The sequence below is a fragment of the Anomaloglossus baeobatrachus genome, chromosome 6 (genome assembly GCF_048569485.1).
Source record: "Anomaloglossus baeobatrachus isolate aAnoBae1 chromosome 6, aAnoBae1.hap1, whole genome shotgun sequence".
In the NCBI taxonomy this organism is placed as follows: domain Eukaryota; kingdom Metazoa; phylum Chordata; class Amphibia; order Anura; family Aromobatidae; genus Anomaloglossus; species Anomaloglossus baeobatrachus.
The window spans coordinates 134,628,953-134,653,819 of NC_134358.1; the positions used below are offsets into that span (position 1 = coordinate 134,628,953).

At 45.8% G+C, this 24,867-nt stretch overlaps 1 protein-coding gene across 5 annotated transcripts in view; it reads right to left on the bottom strand.

The window, feature by feature from the left end:
- Window positions 1-24,867, bottom strand: part of LYN (LYN proto-oncogene, Src family tyrosine kinase) — a 133,330-nt gene that overhangs the window by 72,989 nt on the left and 35,474 nt on the right. For 2 of the 5 annotated variants that reach the window (XM_075353262.1, XM_075353259.1), the window contains exon 1: window positions 1,322-1,405. The exons of the other annotated variants lie outside the window; for them this stretch is intronic. The gene's annotated coding sequence lies outside the window, so the exon portion shown is untranslated. Of the gene's footprint in view, window positions 1-1,321; window positions 1,406-24,867 lie in introns of those variants that run through there. 5 annotated transcript variants of the gene reach the window in all.

Here is a 24,867-nt window from a genome sequence, read left to right on the forward strand (position 1 = left end):
TTTTTATGCGTTTTGTTCATTGCTTTCAAATGGTGAAAACGCAGCCAAAACCTCAGGCAGAATTGACATGCTGCAGATATTGTCTGTAAGGAAAAAATCCTCAATGTGTGGACAACACTTCAAGATTCTCATTGACTTTGATGGCATAAGGATTTCCCTGCAGATATGGGCAAATCTGCAAGTAAAAATGTATGGAAACAAAAAAACGCAATAAAAACACAATGTGTGCACACAGCCTTATTTTTATTTTATAAATTAAAAAGTATAGAAAAATAAGAATATGTAATTTTTATTATCAAAGAAATATTTTTCTAGATTCATGGGTAAAATCTGACTTAACTGAACAGTTTTTTCCATTACCGAGATAGGAAATGACAATTGATGTTCACACGGTTCTAACGGTGGGTGCACATGATCAGATGATCAGGACATGCCGAGTCCTGAATGCAACGCGTCCTCTCCTGAGGGGCTGCGAGTGTTCTCCGCAGGAGAACACAGGGTCTGTGCCCACGATCAAGGTTCGGGCTGCTGCGAACTTTGTCTGTGTTCTCTCTGCAGAAAACACTTGCGTCTCTGCAGCATAAATTGACATGCTGCGGCCCGGAAAGCTGCGCCACAGGTTGGTTTATGCTGCTGAGATAGGAAACACAGTGGGCATGGGATTTTTATAAATCTCATCCACTGAGCTTCTACTGTACAACGCAGTACTTTGGAAGCAGCGGAAACACAGAACGTCCAAAATGCTGTGAATCCTGATCGTGGGTACGTACCCCAACTGTTGTTTCAGAAGATCCGGCAGCAGAGTGTCTGTTTCTGTCTCCAGGTCTTCCTCCCTTCTGCACAGAATTTTAAACGCACCAACTGCCATCCTCACCAACTGCCATCTCCTATCTCAGTAATGTGAACATATGTCTACATTGAATACAGATTTTACTCAGGAATTGATATTTAAGAACAATTCAGGGCATAAAGCAGCAGATGTGTCTGATAAGATATATAACAAAGTTACTCATTTTCATGTGCTCTATTAATTTATTAAATACAAGTTAAAATGTGGATTACTCTTTAAACTTCTATCTTGAACCAGTGATCTGTGAACAGTTATCTTGTTCCTCATACTACACGTTCTCACACTACATACCTTTCTATCAAATACCAACAATGTAATTAAGGCACAACAGAAAATCATATGACATTTTCAGCTGCAATGATTCACTATTAAGACATACATGAGTACAACAAGACCCTAAACCATGCACACAGACACTAAGCTTCTTTCCAGTCTGCCACTTTAACTTGACCAGAAAAAAAAAATACTTACTACATCAAGGTGCTAAAGAGCCATAAGATACATCTCGAGTCTTTCACGATCTCGCCAACATGATCGTCTTCGGTCAGTTCTCTCCACACCCTGTGTTTTTTACCATTCTGTGTACATGCAAATGTTTCATAAAAAATATTTTCAATTCCTTTTTTTGTTTTGTTGAGCTGATAGGGTTGACAGCACTGAAACAGGAAGTTTTGCTCTTGAATCAGTCTATTATAGTTAAAAGGACATTTCCACATTAGGATAGAAACAAAAACCTGCTAAGAAAAAAGTCACCAACTCACCCGATAATGGAAAATTATCAGCTGGAGGTTCCGTAATGCTGAATGTAGTATGAGAAGAGTATGTTCACAAGAGCCTGATGCTGTGGGAAAAGTCCACCAGAAATCTCAGACATCTGCACCTCCAAATCCGCATCACACTTGTCTGCGGATCTGACAATCCCAGGGTCAACATCTCAAGTGATTTCCTAATGTAGCCTGAAATTACCTTTCATGGTCCATGAAATACCATCTCAATTGACCAAACTGTGCAGAGACTGAAAGGAACCGTGGTGGAGCCTGCATGGTACTCCATTTGCCAAAGATAGAGGGCTATACTTGGCAATGGCTGGCAGGCCCAAACACTTTACACTGTGTGCAGAATTATTAGGCAAGTTGTATTTTAGAGGATTTTTTTTTATTATTGATCACAAACTATGTTCTCAATCAACCAAAAAACTCAAATATCAAAGCTTAATATTTTTGGAAGTTTGAGTGGGTTTTTTTTAGATTTGGCTATCTTAGGAGGATATCTGTTTGTGCAGGTAACTATTACTGAGCAGAATTATTAGGCAACTTAATAAAAACCAAATATATTCCCATCTCACTTGTTTATTTTCACCAGGTAAACCAATATAACTACACAAAATTTAGAAATAAACATTTCTGACATGCAAAAACAAAGCACCGAAAAATTAGTGACCAATATAGCCACCTTTCTTTATGACACTCAACAGCCTACCATCCATAGATTCTGTCAGTTGCTTTATCTGTTTATGATCAACATTGCGTGCAGCAGCCACCACAGCCTCCAGACACTGTTCCTAGAGGTCTACTGTTTTCCCTCCCCGTAGATCTTACATTTGAGGGACCTCAGGTTCTCTATGGGGTTCAGATCAGGTGAACAAGGGTGCCATGTCATTATTTTTTCATCTTTTAGACCTTTACTGGCCAGCCACGCTGTGGAGTAGTTGGATGCATGTGATGGAGCATTGTCCTGCATGAAAATCACGTTTTTCTTGAACGATACTGACTTCTTCCTGTACCACTGCTTGAAGAAGTTGTCTTCCAAAAACTGGCAGTAGGTCTGGGAGTTGAGCATCACTCCATCCTCAACCCAAAAAGGTCCCACAAGTTCATCTTTGATGATACCAGCCCATACCAGTACCCCACCTCCACCTTGCTGGCGTCTGTGTCGAGTGGCGCTCTCTGCCCTTTACTGATCCAGCCTCTGGCCCATCCATCTGGCCCATCAAGAGTCACTCTCATTTCATCAGTCCATAAAACCTTTGAAAAATCAGTCTTAAGATATTTCTTGGCCCAGTCATGACGTTTTATCTTATGTTTCTTGTTCAAAGGTGGTCGTTTTTCAGCCTTCCTTACCTTGGCCATGTCCTTGAGTATGGCACACCTTGTGCTTTTTGATACTCCAGTAATGTTGCAGCTCTGAAATACGGCCAAACTGGTGGCAAATGGCATCTTGGCAGCTTCACGCTAGATTTTCCTCAATTCATGAGCAATTATTTTGTGCCTTTTTTTGCCCAAAACGCTTCTTGAAACCCTGTTGGCTATTTACCATGAAATGTTTGATTGTTCGGTGATCACGCTTCAAAAATTTGGCAATTTCAAGACGGCTGCATCCCTCTGCACGACATTTCACAATTTTGGACTTTTCAGAGCCCGTCAAATCTCTCTTCTGACCCATTTTGCCAAAGGAAAGGAGGTTGCCTAATAATTAAGCACACCTTATATAGGGTGTTGATGTCATTACACCACACCCCCTCCTCATTACAGAGTTGCACATCACATGATTTACTTAATTGGTAGTTGGCTCTCAAGCCTATACAGCTTGGAGTAGGACGACATGTATAAAAAGTATTATTTGAGCAAAATACTCATTTGCCTAATAATTCTGCACACAGCGTAGATGTAGTTCCAGTGTACATGGTTATCCACAGCTCTATTCAAAAGAGGAGACTCTTGACCCTCATTTTTACGCAGTCCCTGCAGGTCACGATCAGTCCGTAGGGCTGCAATAGGATCCTTGTGCATCCTTTTGTTGTTACGTGGGCATGTGACCCCTGCAGTCAATCACTAACCACAGGGGTGAGACTTACAACTGTAGACAGGGAGTCACTTCCGTGGTCTCTTGCATATCCCCCTAGAAGAGGATGCCAGTAGACCAGGAGAGAACATGAGCATCATTACAACAAAATTATGAGGGATTGATAGGTGTGTGTGTTTTATTGAAAAAAAGATGCTGGGCTTGTGATTACAGCAATACCATGGAGAGAAGTGAAAAATGTTCCTAGAGGTCTACTGTTTTCCCTCCCCGTAGATCTTACATTTGAGGGACCTCAGGTTCTCTATGGGGTTCAGATCAGGTGAACAAGGGTGCCATGTCATTATTTTTTCATCTTTTAGACCTTTACTGGCCAGCCACGCTGTGGAGTAGTTGGATGCATGTGATGGAGCATTGTCCTGCATGAAAATCACGTTTTTCTTGAACGATACTGACTTCTTCCTGTACCACTGCTTGAAGAAGTTGTCTTCCAAAAACTGGCAGTAGGTCTGGGAGTTGAGCATCACTCCATCCTCAACCCAAAAAGGTCCCACAAGTTCATCTTTGATGATACCAGCCCATACCAGTACCCCACCTCCACCTTGCTGGCGTCTGTGTCGAGTGGCGCTCTCTGCCCTTTACTGATCCAGCCTCTGGCCCATCCATCTGGCCCATCAAGAGTCACTCTCATTTCATCAGTCCATAAAACCTTTGAAAAATCAGTCTTAAGATATTTCTTGGCCCAGTCATGACGTTTTATCTTATGTTTCTTGTTCAAAGGTGGTCGTTTTTCAGCCTTCCTTACCTTGGCCATGTCCTTGAGTATGGCACACCTTGTGCTTTTTGATACTCCAGTAATGTTGCAGCTCTGAAATACGGCCAAACTGGTGGCAAATGGCATCTTGGCAGCTTCACGCTAGATTTTCCTCAATTCATGAGCAATTATTTTGTGCCTTTTTTTGCCCAAAACGCTTCTTGAAACCCTGTTGGCTATTTACCATGAAATGTTTGATTGTTCGGTGATCACGCTTCAAAAATTTGGCAATTTCAAGACGGCTGCATCCCTCTGCACGACATTTCACAATTTTGGACTTTTCAGAGCCCGTCAAATCTCTCTTCTGACCCATTTTGCCAAAGGAAAGGAGGTTGCCTAATAATTAAGCACACCTTATATAGGGTGTTGATGTCATTACACCACACCCCCTCCTCATTACAGAGTTGCACATCACATGATTTACTTAATTGGTAGTTGGCTCTCAAGCCTATACAGCTTGGAGTAGGACGACATGTATAAAAAGTATTATTTGAGCAAAATACTCATTTGCCTAATAATTCTGCACACAGCGTAGATGTAGTTCCAGTGTACATGGTTATCCACAGCTCTATTCAAAAGAGGAGACTCTTGACCCTCATTTTTACGCAGTCCCTGCAGGTCACGATCAGTCCGTAGGGCTGCAATAGGATCCTTGTGCATCCTTTTGTTGTTACGTGGGCATGTGACCCCTGCAGTCAATCACTAACCACAGGGGTGAGACTTACAACTGTAGACAGGGAGTCACTTCCGTGGTCTCTTGCATATCCCCCTAGAAGAGGATGCCAGTAGACCAGGAGAGAACATGAGCATCATTACAACAAAATTATGAGGGATTGATAGGTGTGTGTGTTTTATTGAAAAAAAGATGCTGGGCTTGTGATTACAGCAATACCATGGAGAGAAGTGAAAAATTTCAACAGGTTACAAAGTGAAAACAAGATGCCATCTATTCACAGGATAGGAACGGGTCTGACCGCAGGGACCCACAGCGATAGGCAGAATAGTGCGCGCTTCTCAACCACTCCACTCATTCCCTAGGGGGCTGCCGAGTGCTCTACTCGATGTTTGTGCCCCATAGAGAATGATTTCAGCAGTGACTGGGCATGTGCTCTGCCAATCCACTCTGCTGGGGCTAAAACGTGCCTCGTTGAGCATAAATATTCCCCATTCTGCCAATCGGTGCGGGTCCCAGCAGTCCCCCATGGTCAGTTATCACCTATGCTGTGGATAGGCTACAACTTGTTTTCACCAGACAACCCATATTAATTTTAACCTAAACAGGACTGGAGAACTAAAACAAACTTATGAAAAAAATAAGCACAAGTATTTTTAAATATATTTATCCATGGAAAAATATTTTAGAGGTTTAACGGGCACTGCAGGTAATAGGGAGAAAAGATGTATAAAAATATCAAAATTTATTGGGCACAACGCGTATCCAGGACATCAGTCCTCTTCATCAGGTGCTAATATAATGTCCTTACAAGGATCTTTTTATAGCTAATGTTTAAGTATATTTAAAGGACCCTCTAAAGTGCCGCTCAGATTGTCAAAAATCTCTCCCATGCTCCTCTGTTAGAGGAGAAATACTCATACAAGAGATTTTTTCGAAACAATTGTGGACAAGTGATGAACAAGCCAAGTTGATAATGAATATTATTAAAGCCACTGTCAAGTCAGGAATTCTATGTTCCAGGTCAGCGCACAGCTACGCTTATTTCAGAATTAATTTCCGCATTCTTTGCTACTTTGCCGATTTTAGGGCAGAGCTGTGATCTTCAGTTAATCTACAGAACATCAGGAAGTGTCTGCAGTAGTCATAGACACGCCTCCCATCTCATTATTGGCTCAGGATGTTTCTCTCTCCCTCATATTAGCTGTGTTTATAAAATAACAGCCAATCACAAGTTCACCAGGGAGTAAGAAATCTGATGTCCAAGAACTATTATATTGTTGTGAAAGTTGAAAATAAGACATAGGCTGAACCTTTCTCTATCAGTTAGAAATTCTTTTTTACTAGATAATTTTCTAATACATAAAGCTGAGTGTACAGTGTGTATATATGTATGTATGTGTGTATGTATGTGTGTATGTCCGCTAAAGGAATTTTTTTCACCGTCACATGTACAATCACAGACAAGCACAGACACTCCATTTGACTCCGGGAACGTCATAGACTATGTTTTGAGGGGAAATTTTAACCCCGCGTTTTACAGTTATTCGCCAAAACACCTGCCTCCATTAAAGTCAAAGGAGCTGGGAGCCACAATGCAGCCAGAAGTCAGAAGAATGCGCAGCCACGCCCCTGAATGGAATGTTAGCATATCACAATGCAGCCAGGGAAAGAGACAGACAAACAAGAGACAGACAGACAGGCAGACACAGACTGACAAAGAGACAGGGAAAGATAGGGGACAGGGAAAGAAACGGACAGACAAAGACAGACAGGGAAAGAGACAGACAGGGAAAGAGACAGACAGGGAAAGAGACAGACAGGGAAAGAGACAGACAGGGAAAGAGACAGACAGGGAAAGAGACAGACAAAGAGACAGGACAGGGAAAGAGACAGATAGACAGAGACAGACAGACAAAGACAAAGAGACAGACAAAGAGACAGACAAAGAGACAGACAAAGTGATAGAGAGCAAGACAGAGAGACAGACAGAGAAGGAGACAGAAAGAGACTGGGAGAGAAACAGAGAGACAGTTACTATCCCGGGCAGCTATTTATTTATAATGCACAATGGCATTTGTTATGAGAAAAGCAAATAGCTCTTTCTTAAATACTGGTTTTGTACCCACCATTACCACATCTTGTGGTCAGGCATTCCACAGTTTGACTGCTCTAACTGTAAAGAACCCTTCCTCTTTCATTCTGGAACTGCCTTTTTTCCCCGCACAGGATGAATGTCCCTTGGTCATTTGGAAGGGATAAATCATGTGCCATTGCTCTGTATTGACCACACATGTATTTATCCGTATTACAGCAAGGGCAGAACGATTAAAGGGGTGTTCACCAATATTTTTTATTGTCTAGTTCGAAATTATATTGAGAAACAACGTTTCTCTCAAATACCTTATGTTGGCAATAGTGCCTGTGAGAGGCGCTATTGCAGACCGCTGTTCCCCGCCCCGGTGACGTCATATCAAGTTCCGCACACGTCACATCCCTGCGGCCGGCTGCAGTCTTCCTGACTCACTGAACTGTGGGCGGTGTTGCACCGCTCATCACAGCCCATCTGCTCCCTGCTCACTCCTCCCTCACAGCAGAACGCTGCAAGCAGGAGACGTGCTGCGCTGTGACAAGTGGTGAAACACCGCCCACAGCTCAGTGAGTCAGGAAGACTGCAGCCGGCCGCAGGGATGTGACGAGTGCAGAACTTGACGTGACGTCACTGGAGCGGGGAACAGCGGTCTGTAATAGCGCCTCTCACAGGCACTATTGCCAACATAAGGTATTTGAGAGAAACATTGTTTCTCAATATAATATCGAACTACACAATAAAAAAATATGGGTGAACCACCCCTTTAAGTATGTGTAGTAACTGACAGCAGGTAGTTTCTGCGCATATACTGAAACATTAGACTTCGTAAGATTGAGCCTGAAGGGTCACTTTAAAAGTGAGGTCATAGTTGTGTTCTTCAATTACAAGAAATGTTGTAGCAAACTGCATTTAAAAGGACATATTATCTTACAAGGTTTCAGAATTTCCCAGCAAATTTTCCCCTAACTTATCACAATACTGGAAAAAAAAATCTATCCATCTATATACTGTACAAACAAAACTACTTCTTAGCTACAATAGCCTACTATGCATGGAGGTTTACACAGTGCGCTAAAGGGCTTCTGTTACCTGAAACCTCTAAAACTAGTAGAACCAGTTCTAGAACAGATACCATATATAAGGCCGAAGAAAGAAAGGGAATATCTGGTTAAGGAAATAAGTGTCAGAAAATATTTCATAAAATAGACATTAGAAGGTCAGATGTTTGTATAATGACTTCATGAGAAACACATTTGTACGCAGATTTGTTTGTACATGGCGCTCACAGAGGTATTCACAATAGGTAATGCAGCTCGGAGCATTCTTGCTGATGCTAGGTAACGACGACACTCCTCACCCGGCCACGAGAACACTGCTCCACGTTTAGTTGAAAGATTTCTTAGAAATGTCAATCAGGTTCTCAGGAACGAACTACCGGGAATTTTTCACAGGAGGTTTGAGAAATCGGTCCTTGTTGATTGATCTTAATGTTTTCTTCAAATAGTGCACTCTATCAGGCCTCTGCTTTCACAATCAGAACTGTATCTACTGTCCATGTGACTGCTGACTTGAAGGCAATGAGCACCATACAACCCAAGTGAGTGCCCAAACCACAGACCACACATCGGCTCCCTCATTACAGACAGTTAGGTTTTACTAAGAAACACTAATGTTTCACAGGAAACAAACCGGAAATGAATACTTGGGTCCACCAGGTATCTCTCTTTGGCGGATCTTCCCCAGGATTGTCTCTCCCTACATATAAATAGTGAAAAATGTCAATCAAACCAAACTGGACAGAGAAAAAGAAAAACAGCCTGATGTACTTGTGCTTAGCTCGTTTTTATAGCAGTTTTCTTTGAAAATCTGCAGCACTTCTTAGTAAAACCTAGCTCTAAGGGCTGACATCTTCCCTTTTAAACATTCTGACATATCGTATTGTGTAAGTTCCACTTGTGCCACCCACAGCCTTGACTCTCTGAGTAATGGACTTCACAATATCTCTGGTGTATCTGGCATTAAGTCATTACAAGAAGGTCGTTCATGATACAAGGATAGCCTTGATTTTGCAGGACCTCCCACTGATGCTCAGGTCAGATGACCTCTGAGTAGTCATCGGCCGTCTCACAGATAACTTTGACTGGCGGGACTAACCAGGTTACAAAAAAAAACCTGGTTCCGGCCCGAGATTGATTCCGGTTATCTGGCCAGATGCCAGTCCCCCATATAAGTCTATGGGGACCAGAATCCGGCAATTAAAAATGGTGGAAGAAGGGATAGGGGGATAGGAGCAAGGGTCATTCCGTTACATTCACAAGCCAAAAATTGAGTTAATAATGGCTACAGACTGTTCTTTGAAGTCAGGCACAAAAATGAGTGAATGTATATTGTACATTGAACTATTCTCAATAGATTTCAACACAATTTGATTTTTCAACAATAGAAATTAAATACAAAATACAATGTTATTACTTGGTAACTTACGTTACACAAAAGTAACGCAAGTTACCAAGTAATGGAAATGAAATACAGAATTCAATGTTATTAATGAAAAATCAAACTGTGTTAAAATCTATTGAGAATAGTTCAATGTACAATATACATTCACTCATTTTTGTGCCTGCCTTCAAAGAACAGTCTGTAGCCATTATTAACTCTGTTTTTGGCTTGTGAATGTAACGTAAGTTACCATGGAATGACCCGCAAGCACTTCATACTTACCAAGTCTCCAGCATAACTGTAACTGCTTCCAGGCCGCTCATTCACCTCTGGGGCCGCTCATTTATCTTCATGCATATGCACTACTTTCTCCACCCACCAGTGTCTGTGGTTACAGTCAGACTCCGCCACACACCCTGAGTGTCAGAATGTCAGCTGACTGCTCCCAATCACAGACCCTGTGAAGAGAGACCCATGCTTATTAAGCTCCCCAGCCTAAAAATAGCAGCAGTCTACAGCCGCCCGAGACTGGCGCATCTATTAGATGTGACAAGCCTGTCACTTTACCCGACTCTTCTGCGATTGCCCTGGTGTGGTGGCAATCGGGGTAATAAGAGGTTAATGTCAGGTCACAGCTGCCACTAAGCCCTAGATTGGTAATGGGAGGCGTCCATGAGACCCCCCATTATTAATCTTTAAGACAAAGTAAATAAAAACTTCTAATGCATGTAACAATCCCGGGCAGCTGCAGGCTGCTATTTTTAGGCTAGGGGGCCCAATAAACATGGGTCACCCCAGCCTGAGAATACCAGCCCTCAGCTGTCGGGCTTTATCATGGCTGGGTATCAAAATTGGGGGGAGCCGCACGCTATTTTTTAAAATTATTAATTTAAATAAATTACACAAAAATGCCAAATGCGATTCCTCTTATTTTGATACACAGCCAAGATGAGCGCAGAGTTGGGGGCTGCAGCCTGTAGCCGTATGCTTTATCTGTGCTGGGTATCATAATATGGGGGGACCCTACAACAATTGTTTTATTTATTTATTTTTACACCACGATAGACCTGCAGACAGCGCTTGTGATTAGTTGCAGTCAGACGCTGTCCCACTTCTACAGTCTGGGTCTGCCCATTACTGCGTCCGAGTTATGCTGTGCTTCAAACAATTCCTGAAAAGTGCAGTATGGCTGGACACATTAACTTGCTTTTTTAAACATTTATGTTGCATATTTAGAAGAAAATATATACTTTTTTACAAAAGCAAAAAAACAGGACTTGGTATGGTCGCAGCATAGATGAATTAGTTGTTTTTGTCTCGTCTGGTGATGTAGCACCAGTGCCATTGTAGTGACTGAACCACTCAGGGCACTACCAGGTACTGCATCCTCACCAGGATGCAGGGCTTACCCCCAGGGATCTTGAACACCAATGCCAGTGACATCAGCACACACCAAAATCACAGTTTCCACTCCACACCAGGGGTAATTGGCTAGTCAGAATCCAAAGGGATGGCCACCTAGAGGGCGGAGCCAGTCCAGGGGACTAGACAGCCTAGTGGGAGGGGACAGTGAGCAGTCAACTGTCAGCAGTCAAAAGTAGAGACTCAAGCGGAAAGACGTGCCTAGAGCTGGGTCGTGTAATGGCGACCACTCTCCTGTGCCCCCGGGTCACCAGGGTTTGGTACACCCGAGTACCACTGGGACCAGAGCACCGATGGGGCACAGGGCCCTAGTTCAGGTGTCATCTTCACGCGGCCTGGCAAATACCTGCACAGTGAGGGAACCTTCACGGAACTCACTGACCCACAGATCCAGGGACATCAGCAGTAACGCGAGGATCAGGATTCGGGACCACGGTCCAGCCCTACAGGGTCCACACTGCCCACCGTACGGACGATGAGACTGCCAAAAGGACAGTCGGGCCCTAAATCAGCTCCAAGCTATGGGGACCCACAGAGGGTGCTGGGGACAGAGCAACCGAGTCATCAAACTGGCACTGGAACTACAGGGACCTGAACCAGCCGTCCACAGGCCCAACTGTGAGTAAAGATTGTTAAATTACAATCCACACTGTAGCCTCCTTTCTTCGGCGAAAGTCTCCACCATACATCTCCCGGGGCTCAGCCCTACCTGCGGAGGGCCTACCACCACAGCTGCCATTACCACCAGCCCCAGGGATAACAAACCCCGCAGCGGCGGTTCTATCATCTTATCCGATACCCACAGGTGGCGTCACACCAATGACTTTAATCCCCCCTGTAAATACTCCCCAGGGTCACGGAACTGGGCAACGGCCAGCATTCACCCGTGACACAGCATCCCTGTAAATATACGGCCCAGGACCGAGTACCCCATAACCCTAGGCGACACAGCATAATTTATCCAATAACTAAATGAGAATCCTTTCATCTTACATTTTAAGCATACATGGAATCAACATGAAATTGCATTTCTAGATTTACTAATAAAAATAGATGAAACGGGAGGACAGATAAAACATTCTGTGAATCTATTGCAGGAAACACCATTGTAAGTGCAAAATAGTGGCACGAGATGAATATGTATTTAAAGGGGATGTCGACTACTTTGACAAACTCTACAAGTTCCACTTTTACGCCCCCGTAAAAATAAATAAGGCTCTAATCACCTCCGGTGCAGCCACGGTTCAGTGATGTCTGAAGCCACAGTCCTAGGGCCCATGTGACATTGTTATGATACGCGAGTTCTGCGCCGTATCAGCACCCAGTGTCTGTCTGCCTGCCTTCCGACATTTGAGCAGGTTGTGAGTGACTTCCTGCTCAAATGTCCAAAGGCAGGGATAAGGAACCGGCGCTGAATGGTCGCGGCACCAGTGTGTCATAATGTCACGTGGGCCCCAGGAACGCAACTTTAGACATTGCTGGAACCGTGGCCGCACCAGAGGTGAGTATAGTAGATTTATTTTTCTGGCACGAACAAGGGGAATAAGAAGGGGTTGTCTAAGTAGTAGTTAAAAAGTATTCCAGTTTGTGAAGCGACAAGAGCGAAATACAATTACGGCTAGTCATTCCTTTCAACAGAAATAAAAATCTATATGAAACAAACTAGTTCCTTAATAGGGATTATCCAAAATGGATATTTGATAGAACGAAATGTTTTGCACAAAATCGGAAGTGAATGGATTTGATTAAATAAATTAAAAAATGCAGTAAGAAATAAAAATAGGCCTGCATTTGTTACCACAAAAATGCTCATGAATATATAATTAGGCTATATGTTCCAAAGTCACATCAGGATTATGTACTATAATAGGAGTGTAACTTCAATGAAAGAAAAAAAAAAAATCTACATTCGGAAGCATGCTATAGCCTATCATTATTAAAGAAAAAAATTAAAAGTTAAAAAACAAATCAAGAAAAAAAAACACATTGGCACATGGTTAAGAAAAAAAAAGTTATTTTTCGATAAAAGGGAACCTGTCATGAAATCAAACTATTAACCTGCAGATATTGGGTTAATCGATATTTGAACCTTCCGGTTGCCTTCACTGCCTGAAGTAAATGATATTTATCCCTCCCTGCGATTACAGCTCACTATAGACTGATTGGTGACAACTAGCACCAGCACTGCCCCTATGACTGGAAGCCGAATGCTGCCAGGAGGAATAAAAGTTAATTTCCTCCCGGCAGCGATTCTCTTAGAGCAGGCGTCAGGCAGGTTCAGAACGCTATTAACCTGCAAATTAACACCATATCTGCAGGATACTAGCATTTTTCACTTGACAGATTCCCTTTAAGTGCAGTAGAAATATACTGTGAATAATGCTCCTTTTGTAAATGTGACCTTAAAACTAAATATGATGAAAATACTATTGACAATAACAACTAGAAAATCAAACAGTTCATAAACTGTAAAGCACATTCAATATATCAAATGTGATGTACTGTATATTGTGCAACGTAATTTACATTAGGTGCACTACAAAAAAAAACTAAAGCTAGAATACATGAGCATATCAGAGCCTCCAAAAAGCAACATAATCAAAATCCTTTGAATGTATCCAGACAATTCTATAATGTAGCTGTGATGACAGGATTCTCTTTTGTTGGTATAAAGAGTTAGAGGGGTTTAGACCATTGAGAAAAGTAGTAGAGAAAGCAGTCAGTATGTGTCTGCAAATAAGCAAATCACATGAGCAGTCACATGACAGCCGCCAGGAGTATGAAAATGATTGGGGACGTAGGAGGATAATACGCATGAAGTTTTACGTTCTCCTTAGTTCTACACATGATCTTAATAGAGAACAAGGAGGAAATTGGAGTTGAGAGCTTCTCCATATCTTAAAGGTGTTGTCCACTACTTTTACACTGATTGCCTATTCTTAGGATAGGTCATTAATATCTGATCGGCCGGGGTTAGACACCCTGCACCCCCACCACTCAGCTGTTCTTGGTCCGGTGGCTGAAGCAGGCAGCCGCAAATGCTCAGTTCTGGCGCTGTTCTGTCTTCTGATAGTGTCCATTCTAATCAATAAAAGGCAGATGTGCAGTGCTCGGCCTTGGCCGCTATCAGAAGACAGAGCAGTGCCGAAATGGAGCATTTCTGGCTGCCTGCTGCCACCGCCGGGACAAAGAACAGCTGATCAACGGGGGTTCGGGGTGTTGAACCCCGGCTGATCAGACATTGATGACCTATCCTAACAATAGGCCATCAATTTAAAAGTAATGGGCAACCCTTAACTGTTACTTATCTTACCGGTCCTAGCTTTCATTCTCATCTACAATTACGCAAGAAGAGTTAATTAACACAAGTCTGCTGTCAGAGTTCCGGGATTTCCAGGTTTCTTTTGAAAGAGCTTGCCCTTTGTTAACATGGAGTTTTCTGTTCTGTTGCCCTACTTCCTGTCCATCTGTTTAAAAGGCCGCCCCTAAGCTTAGTCCAGTGCCTGAGTATACTGCTTGCTGTGTACTCCTGCTTTGCTGCTCTTGGTTCCTGATTGATGTTTGGATCCTCTTGAAAAACAACCGACACCGACTCTGGACTTCACCTGGTCTCATCAAGTTGTGCCCGGACTCCGTCTGCCGTCTTTGGTCAGCACTTCTGCCCGGTTCCTTCCGTTTCGTAACCACTCTGGACTCTGATCTTGTACGGACATTTTTGGACTATACCTATTGCCCTTTGTGTCCCGGCTGCTGCGCATTTAGGCCTTCTGGGGTGATTGCCAGACAGTCCCTGTATAGGGGTTCGCTCTTGGTGGTCTCCCTGGGGGAGTCCGGTGCGTGGCCCCGGGAATTCCCCTTCGCTCCGATCCGGGAAGGTATTTCCTGTGTTTTATGTTCTACTGTGTTTGTGTTCCGTTTATGTACATATTGTTGGTTACATCTTATAAACATCTTTTGCACCAAGAACTCGTCTCTGGTTGTCATTGCCCTAACGCAATCGAAATCCTCAGTACATACAATAGTATTACATTATACTCAGGCCATAAAAGGATTTCGCTGGGGCAATGACTGAGACATGAGTAGATCAGCTGTTTTCCATGATTAACTCCTTGCAGCAGGAGATGGAGGCGGTGCAAACTAAGCTTAGAGATGTGGAGGTACAGCTGGGCCATGATCACCAGGTACTGGGTTCGGCTATTCAGGATTTGCAAACCAGAGTGGAGGCTCAGGAAGCCGCCCCCACTACGTCCCTATCAGCTGCCGGTATGCCTAGGTTACCCCCATTTCGTTTCAGTGGTGATCGAAGTCAGTTTCGTGGATTTGTTAACCAGTGTATACTGTTTTTTGATGTACATGCTGATTATTACCGTTCTGACCGGTCAAAAGTGTTATGTATAATCATGTTGTTAACCTCCCGAACACTGGCTTGGGCTAATCCTATGATAGAGAATCGTGATATCCGTTTAAATCATCTGGATGACTTTCTAACAGCAATGGCGCAAATGTTTGATGATCCGAATCGCCGTGCTACCGCTGAATCGGCTCTCCTTTCCTTACGTCAGGGAAAGCGGTCTGTCGTAGAATACGCCACTGAGTTCAAAAGGTTAGTGGTAGACACCGACTGGGGAAACAATGCGTTATTGTCAGTTTTCAGAAAAGGTTTGTCCGGTACCATCAAGGACGAGTTAGCTCGTTCCGAATCTCCAGGGGATTTTGAACTGTTTCTCCAACACTGTGTGCGTATCGATACCCGCTTGACGGAACGTAGACAGGAAAAATGGGCAGCTGTAAACCGGGTAATCAACTTTGCGTTTCCTTCCAGAGAACCCGCTCTCAGGACGCCACGGGAGGCCGAGGATGTTCCTATGCAAGTGGACTCTCTACAAAAGCGAGAGACCAACGAACGTCGTGAACACCGGCTCCGTGAGCGTTTGTGTTTCTATTGCGGTCAATCAGACCATTTTCTGATTGACTGCCCGAAACGTCCAAATCGCCCAAATAAGGTATTGGCAGCCATGGCAGAGTGTGACAACACGGACGCAGAGTCCGATATCTCTGAGGCAAGTGGACACCTGGATGCGGTATTTCCCTTGACTGTAATGTCAACTTCACCTAAGGGCTCAGAAGGGAAATACACCCATTGCTCGCTTCCCATTCAGATACGGTGGGAGGGACAGTTAATTCCTACATCTGCTATGATAGACTCTGGGGCAGGGGGAAATTTCATGGACTCTTCTTTTGCCAGGAAACACGGTATCCAGACTCAACAAAGATCCTCACCTGTTACCATGGAGACGGTAGACGGATCTCCATTAGTTTCTGGACCAGTTGATCGGGAAACAGTACCCCTAGAATGTGTGATGAAGCCAGGTCAGCAGGAGACCCTTGTTTTCATGATAATTTCTTCTCCCCACTTTCCGATAATTTTAGGAATTCCGTGGCTGCGGTCTACGAATCCAGTCATCGATTGGGAGACTAAAGAAATATCCTTCCCACCGCAGAGTGGTCCGACCATTAGTCCAACTGTACCGGTTCCAGTAACACCGAATGCGGAGGGCACTGTACAGGTACCTGTTCTACCCCCGGTATATCATGACTTCGCTGATATATGCGACAAAAGAAAAGCAGATCGGCTTCCCCCACATAGACCGTATTATTGTCCCATAGACTTACTCCCAGGGGCAGAGATCCCGTTTGGTCATGTCTACCCGTTGGCGGCACCTGAGTTAGAAGCACTAAAGGATTACATCGATGAAAGTCTAGCCAAGGGATTTATTCGACCTTCTACCTCACCAGCAGGGGCACCCATCTTTTTTGTGAAAAAGAAAGAGGGGACTCTGAGACCTTGTATCGACTACCGGGAACTAAATAAGATAACCATCCGGAACCGGTATCCGTTACCGTTGATTCCTGAGCTATTGGAGAGAGTCCAACAGGCAAAGATATTCACTAAATTGGATCTCCGTGGGGCATATAATCTACTCCGCATACGTCCCGGAGACGAGTGGAAGACAGCGTTCAGATGTCGGTATGGACATTATGAGTATTTAGTGATGCCGTTTGGACTTTGTAACGCTCCTGCGGCTTTCCAACACCTAGTCAACGATATTTTTAGGGATATAATGGACCAGTTCATGGTGATTTACCTGGATGATATCTTGATCTTTTCTGATTCCCTACAGGAACACCAGGAGCACGTAAAGACAGTACTTGCCCGACTGAGGGATAACCACCTGTATATTAAACTGGAGAAGTGCGAATTCCATTGCTCAAAAATACAATTTTTAGGATATGTCATCTCTCCTCAGGGACTGAATATGGAGTCTGGCAAGATACGGGCAATTCTAGACTGGCCGGAACCAGGAAACATCAAGGAGGTACAACGCTTTGTCGGTTTTGCCAACTTTTACAGACGCTTTATCCGTAACTTTTCAGAGATCGTCCGTCCTATTACTCTGTTAACCAAGAAAGGACAGAAGTTTGTGTGGTCCGCCCAGGCCCAGGAAGCTTTCAATCGTCTCAAGGTTTGTTTTACCTCAGCACCAATACTAATACACCCGAATCCCGCACTCCCCTTTATTGTGGAAGTCGACGCTTCCGATTATGCATTAGGGGCTATCCTTTCCCAAAGAACTGGGGACAAGAGTCTCTTGCATCCGTGTGCTTTCTTTTCTCGCCGGTTGTCCCCTGCAGAAAGGAACTATGACATTGCGGACAAGGAATTGTTGGCGATTATTGCAGCTTTTAAGGAATGGAGACACCACTTACAGGGAGCAGCGCAGCAAGTGATAGTTCTCACAGACCATCGTAACCTGGAATTCCTTAAATCTGCCAGGTGCCTGTCTCCACGGCAAGCCCGTTGGAGCTTGTTCCTTAACCAGTTCAATTTTATCGTTACATACCGTCCAGGTTCACGTAATGGGAAAGCCAATGCCTTGTCCCGAATCCACGCCATGGACTCCGTGCCTGGAACCCCGTCTCAGACCGTGTTATCTGATGCCAATTTCGTTGGAGTAATCCAGGACCAGGACTTGTGGAAGGACATCAAGCAGGCCTATGATGGTGACGTATTTCTTGCTGCCCCCCCGAATGATGTGACTCTTGTCCTTCGGAATGGTGTGTGGTTGAGAGAGCGACGTATTTATGTCCCGGAGGCTGTAAGACTTCGGGTTCTCAAATTGGTCCATGACTCCGTGTTGGCAGGTCATAGGGGTTTTTTCTGGTGGCCAACCTGTTTAAAGGATGTGAAAGACTATATCCACTCATGTGTGGTTTGTGCCCGGTGCAAGGTCCCTCGTGTGGCTCCTACGGGACTCCTTCAACCGTTACCCGTTCCATCTCGCCCTTGGGGATCCATCTCAATGGATTTTATTGTGGAATTGCCAGTCTCAGGCGGTAACAATACCATTTTAGTGGTGGTGGATCGGTTGACCAAAGCTGCTCACTTTATTCCATGTACCGGTCTTCCCTCAGCCGCAGAGACAGTGGATTTGGTTATCCAGAATGTATTTCGATTGCATGGGGTACCAGATGAGATCATCTCTGACCGGGGCGTGCAGTTCACGTCTAAATTCTGGAAGGGGTTTTGTTCGGCACTCCGTATTGATGTCTGTTTGTCTTCTGCATACCATCCTCAGACGAATGGGCAAACCGAACGGACTAATCAAACCCTGGAGCAGTACCTACGCTGTTATGTCAGCCATCTGCAGGATGATTGGTTGAAGCTGCTTCCTTTGGCGGAGTTCTCATATAACAACACTCAGAGCAGCTCCACTAAGGTAAAGCCCTTTTTCGCTAACTTGGGTTACCATCCGAATGTTTTGCCTAGGTCACCGGTGGCGGTCTCGGTGCCAGCGGTGGAGGACAGAGTGACGGAGCTACGACAGAATCTGGAGGTTTTGAAGGATTCTTTGGCTTCGGCTCAGGAGCGTTACAAGAAGTCGGCAGACACTCACCGGAAACAGGCACCCATGTATAAGGTAGGGGACTCGGTGTGGTTATCCACCAAAAATCTGAAATTGGGTGTTCCTTCGCAGAAGCTGGGGCAGAAATTCATCGGTCCGTTTAAGATCACCGGGATCGTGAGCCCTGTGGCCTGTCGGCTGAGGTTGCCGCACCATTTGAAGGTACACCCGGTCTTTCATGTTTCTCTACTCAAACCTGTCTCCCCTAACACGTTTCATGGTCGTATCGTGCCTCCTCCTCCGCCTGTGATGGTTGACGGCCAGGAGCAGTTCGTGGTTGAGGACATTATTGACTCCCGGCTCCATCGGCATCGGCTTCAGTATCTGGTACGTTGGCAGGGGTACTCCCCCGAGGACGATTCCTGGGAACCTGTGGGTAACATTCGAGCGCCCCGGAAGGTTGCTCAGTTTCATCGACGGTACCCGGACAAGCCAGGCCCTGATCCGTCCTGAGGCCGTTTCTGGGGGGGGGAGTACTGTCAGAGTTCCGGGATTTCCAGGTTTCTTTTGAAAGAGCTTGCCCTTTGTTAACATGGAGTTTTCTGTTCTGTTGCCCTACTTCCTGTCCATCTGTTTAAAAGGCCGCCCCTAAGCTTAGTCCAGTGCCTGAGTATACTGCTTGCTGTGTACTCCTGCTTTGCTGCTCTTGGTTCCTGATTGATGTTTGGATCCTCTTGAAAAACAACCGACACCGACTCTGGACTTCACCTGGTCTCATCAAGCTGTGCCCGGACTCCGTCTGCCGTCTTTGGTCAGCACTTCTGCCCGGTTCCTTCCGTTTCGTAACCACTCTGGACTCTGATCTTGTACGGACATTTTTGGACTATACCTATTGCCCTTTGTGTCCCGGCTGCTGCGCATTTAGGCCTTCTGGGGTGATTGCCAGACAGTCCCTGTATAGGGGTTCGCTCTTGGTGGTCTCCCTGGGGGAGTCCGGTGCGTGGCCCCGGGAATTCCCCTTCGCTCCGATCCGGGAAGGTATTTCCTGTGTTTTATGTTCTACTGTGTTTGTGTTCCGTTTATGTACATATTGTTGGTTACATCTTATAAACATCTTTTGCACCAAGAACTCGTCTCTGGTTGTCATTGCCCTAACGCAATCGAAATCCTCAGTACATACAATAGTATTACATCTGCTTTCCTTTATAAAGGAAAAGATGAGAAAAGCCCTCCAAACGTCAGAAGACAAAGAGTTATTTATTCACCCAAGCTTCAGAGACCCAAGTTTTAGATCCTACATGAAACTATTTCCTTACACTTTGACACGAGCCATGAATAAAAATTATAATGGTATGAAACGCGTTGGTCAATCGGCATTTCTTTCATGCTGATACACTTTACCAGTCTTAATTTTTAATATGAAGTACTGGGGATGAAGATATTTTTATAAGAACTATGTGCTAGCTAATACGATTGAATTTTAGACTGGTGAAGAGAGAAGTTGCCATGCACAGGTTTTAGTGAACTGATTGATTGTGTAATTAGATCTAAGGGATATGTGTCAAAATAACAACTACATGAATGACAAATCAGGGTTTCCCAGCAGAACTTCAAGTCAAGCCTTCCCAATTTGGACCCTCTCAAAGTCATCAAAAGGGGCCATTGTAACGATATAATCAACCTTAGTCACGTCACTCAAAAAGTGATTGGTGTACACCACATTTACGAGTATGTGGGGGGGTTTTCTATTATATACTGCACTTACTTTTGACAATACTGTAAAATATAGCATCGAGCCAGTTAGTAAGTCTATGATCGGTGGCTGATAGTTGGCCCAATGTGGCTCAAGGGTTCACGTTAAACTAGAAACGGTGCTATATTAAAATAAAGATAGACATCAGTTTTCCCAAGGAGGAACCTTTCAGTAACTGTGATAGGAAAAACTAAGTCAATATTTGGTAATATAAATATTTATTTTGTTCAAGTGTGAACAAGCCCTAGTGTGATGACAATGGTTTGCAGCAGTGTTCCCCAACTTTTCTTGCAGCAAGAGCAATATTCAGCTGTGATAGATGGTCTGCTTTACACGAGTCGATCTATTGTGCGATAGCACGAGCGATCGTACCCGCCCCCGTCGTTTTTGCGTCACAGGCATATCGCTGCCCGTGGCGCACAAACTCGTTTAACCCCCGTCACATGTACTTACCTTCCAGACGACCTCGCTGTGGGCGACGAACGTCCACTTCCTGAAGTGGGAGGGACATTCGGCATCACACAGCAGCTGGCCAATAGAAGCGGAGAGGCGGAGATGAGCGGGATGTAAACATCCCGCCCACTTCCTTCCTTCCACATAGCCGGCGGGTGCCGCGGGACGCAGGTAAGCTGTGTTCATCGTTCCCGTGGTGTCACACGGAGCAACGTGTGATGCCACGGAAACGATGAACAACCGGCGCCATTTTAATTAAACAATTTTATGAAATCTAGCGACGAGTACACGACTCACGATTTGTGAGCGATACTGCGTCGCTAGGAGGTGTCACACGAGACGACATTGTGTACGATGCCGGATGTGCGTCACAATAAGAGTGACCCCGACGACACATCGCACGATAGGTCGTCTCGTGTAAAGCACCCTTTACACTTATACCATATTGACACCGAGAACCGTACAATCCCGATATAATGGCAGCCAAAGGAAAGCACAACAAAACCTTGCGTCTCCCTCCATTATGCTTCCATCCAGGAGTTTCCAGTTTGCCCCTTTCGGTATTCTTGCATCAAGCACTCCCATCACACTAATGTAGCCAGATTCGAGCACCCCCTCTAACTGGCAGTATCATTCTATCTCCAGTTTACTATATTTATCCTCCCATCCTTATCAGTATACATGCATCCAGATGTGTGAGGCTACTCACAAAAGTCACCACCTGAAGACCTTTTCTTCATAGTGGTTTGATGCACCAAAATGTCAAGCCGCTGCAAGCCATACAACATGTACCGGCGAGCCACATGTGGTTCCTGAGCCACACAACATGCACCAGCAAGCCACTTGTGGTTCCTGAGCAACACAACATGCACCGGCAAGCCACATGTAGTTCCTGAGCCAGAGGTTGGGGACTCCTGGCTTACAGGATAAACTTTACCTCTTGCACCTTTGAAAACTGAACAGCCCTTATCCCCATGCACTATTGCTATTGGAGCTACAGATGAATAGAAAAAAAAAAGTTCATTTTCTGAGAATCTAAGGAAATACACGCCAGCTGCCAGGGAAGATATCTCCTGACACAGCTATTTCTGAATCTAGCTGGGAGTACAGAACTGAACAGATCCATAAACCTCAAAACTGATGAGTGTTTAATGTGACTTATGTTAAACTTCTAATCTATAATAGACAAATGGCATGGTTACTCACTTTAACATTTAGAATCACTGGACATATTTATCTGTCCAAATCAGTAATGCTTCTGCAACAAATGTGTGCATTCATTCCCTTCCAACACAAAAATACTAAAGGGTGCTTGACACGCTGCGACATCGCTAGCGACTGCTAGCGATGTCGCGAGCGTTAGCCCCCGCCGTTGGTGCGATATGTTGTGATCGCTGCCGTAGCGAACATTATCGCTACGGCAGCGTCACACGTACTTACCTTGTCAGCGACGTCGCTGTGACCGCCGAATAATCCCTCCCTCAAGGGGGAGGTGCGTTCGGCGTCATAGCGACATCACTGCGGCGTCACTAAGCAGCCGGCCAATAGCAGAGAAGGGGCGGAGATGAGAATATCCTTCCCACTTCCTTCCTTCCTCATTGCAGGGTAAGGTGAGTTTCCTCGTTCCTGCGGTGTCACACATAGCGATGTGTGCTGCCGCAGGAACGACGAACAACCTCGCTACTCACCTGTCAACGATTTTTGGTGTTGGAGCGACCTCTCCAATACCAACGATTTTTACCTCTTTTGCGATCGTTTTAGGTCGCTCCTTGGTGTCACACGCTGCGATGTCGCTAACGACGCCGGATGTGCATCACAAACACAGTGAGCCAGACGATATATCGTTAGCGATGTCGCAGCGTGTAAAGTGTCGCGGGCGGGGAGGGGGACGCTGCGCTCACCATGCTCGGGTCTGGCGCTGCTGCTGCTGCTCGGTGGCTAGAGCGGTGGGCCGGATCCGGGGACACGAGCGGCGCTCCTCGCCCGTGAGTGAAAAGGGGTGGTTTGGGGTTTGGGGAGTTGGTCCGTGACGCCACCCATGGTTTGTGGTGAGGTTGGGGGGCACCACTGCTGCTCTGGACGGGGATCCCGGGAGCGATGACAGGGAGCAGCCGAGATGTTTCTTTCCCCTCCGTGGGTAGGGGGATTTGGTGGTCCCGGGGCCCGGTGAGGTGGGACGGGGGAGGCAGGGTTGGTGAGGTGCAGGGTCGCGGGGGCAGCGCGGTGCCGGACGGCACGGTGGTACTCACTCAGCCAATGATGGATACAGAGTCTCCGGTAAAACAAACGGCTGGATGGACGGGTCCCGCAGCCGGCTGCTGTGGTTACTCTCGGTAGGTTGGTGGTGGCTGCCTTTCCCTACACCTGTTGTGTATCTTCGGTCCCGATGGCTTCCCACCGGTAACCCGCTCCCCAGCTTGGATATGGGCCGGAGGAGCCCCTTTTGCCCGCAGGCTCTGGCCCTGGGAATTCTAACTGTGGTGGTAGTTGTGTTTTCCTTTCTCGGTTTGGACGGTTGCCTTCAGTCGGGTCTTTGTTGCTAGGAAACCCCGGAGCTTCCGGTCGCTAGCGGATTTGACTGGTTTAACGGCGACTCCAAGCCTGGTCGGGGTCCGTAGGCCCAGCCGGTTTGTGCTGGCTTCTCTTCGCTCCCCAGTTCGGTACCGGCGGGCCACCGCCCGTCCCCGGTCCTACCGTTCCACGTCAATCGGCCTCTCCTGCAGACGGCCACCACCGTCTGCCAACCTTGCTCTCGGTGCCCGGGCCACGTACCCAGACACGGTCAGTCTGCTCCTCTACTACTCCTTCACTCTCCGTTCTCTCTCCTCCTCCACTACACTCTCCTCTGCTCTGACTTCCTTTTCCGCCTCCAGGACTGTGAACTCCTCATTGGGTGGGGCCAACCGCCTGGCTCCACCTCACCTGGTGTGGACATCAGCCCCTGGAGGGAGGCAACAAGGATTTGTGTGTGACTGGTGTGCCTATCTCGGGGTGTGGGGTGTGTTGTTGCAGTACCTGTGACGACCTGGCTTGTCCAGGGCGCCACATTCCGCCTTGGTTAAATGCAGACCGTCCGCAGGCTGCCCATCCATCACCGGTTTTATTTTCATAACTGAAAAAGGTAAAAACAACATGTAAACACAAGCATATTTTTATATATCTTCCCTTAACGGGAGGCACGGTACTTAAACGTTACTAACGGCAGTCATTTTTATTAAAACGTATGGCTTCCGCTCTCTCCCACCAAAACAACCTGGCCCTGATGCTGCCCCTAAGAAGTGGGCAGCACCCCTTGACCCCAGTTCATATCCAGGCTGCCCGAGCGGGTACGGGTACGGTGTTTCGCACCCTACGGTCTTTTCAGGGGACCCACGTCCATGGGGAACCCCTGACCACCGGAGGATGGCCACCGGTCCAGGTGGTGAACGGGCCCCAGCCTACTCCGCTGCGGGCCCTTCCTCCAATCTACCTCTCCAGAGGTGGCAACGGAATTATGCTAAATATTTACATTTCCACTAGTTTGTGGTTGCCCTACAAGTTCTCGGGCGTTTCCGTAAGCAGTTCCTTACGCATGGTGCAACAGGTCTCCACTGGGACAAACTTGCCGGCAACGGCCGGTTCAATCACGGTTGACAATCTGGTTAAACTTCGGTTGATTCATTCATTTA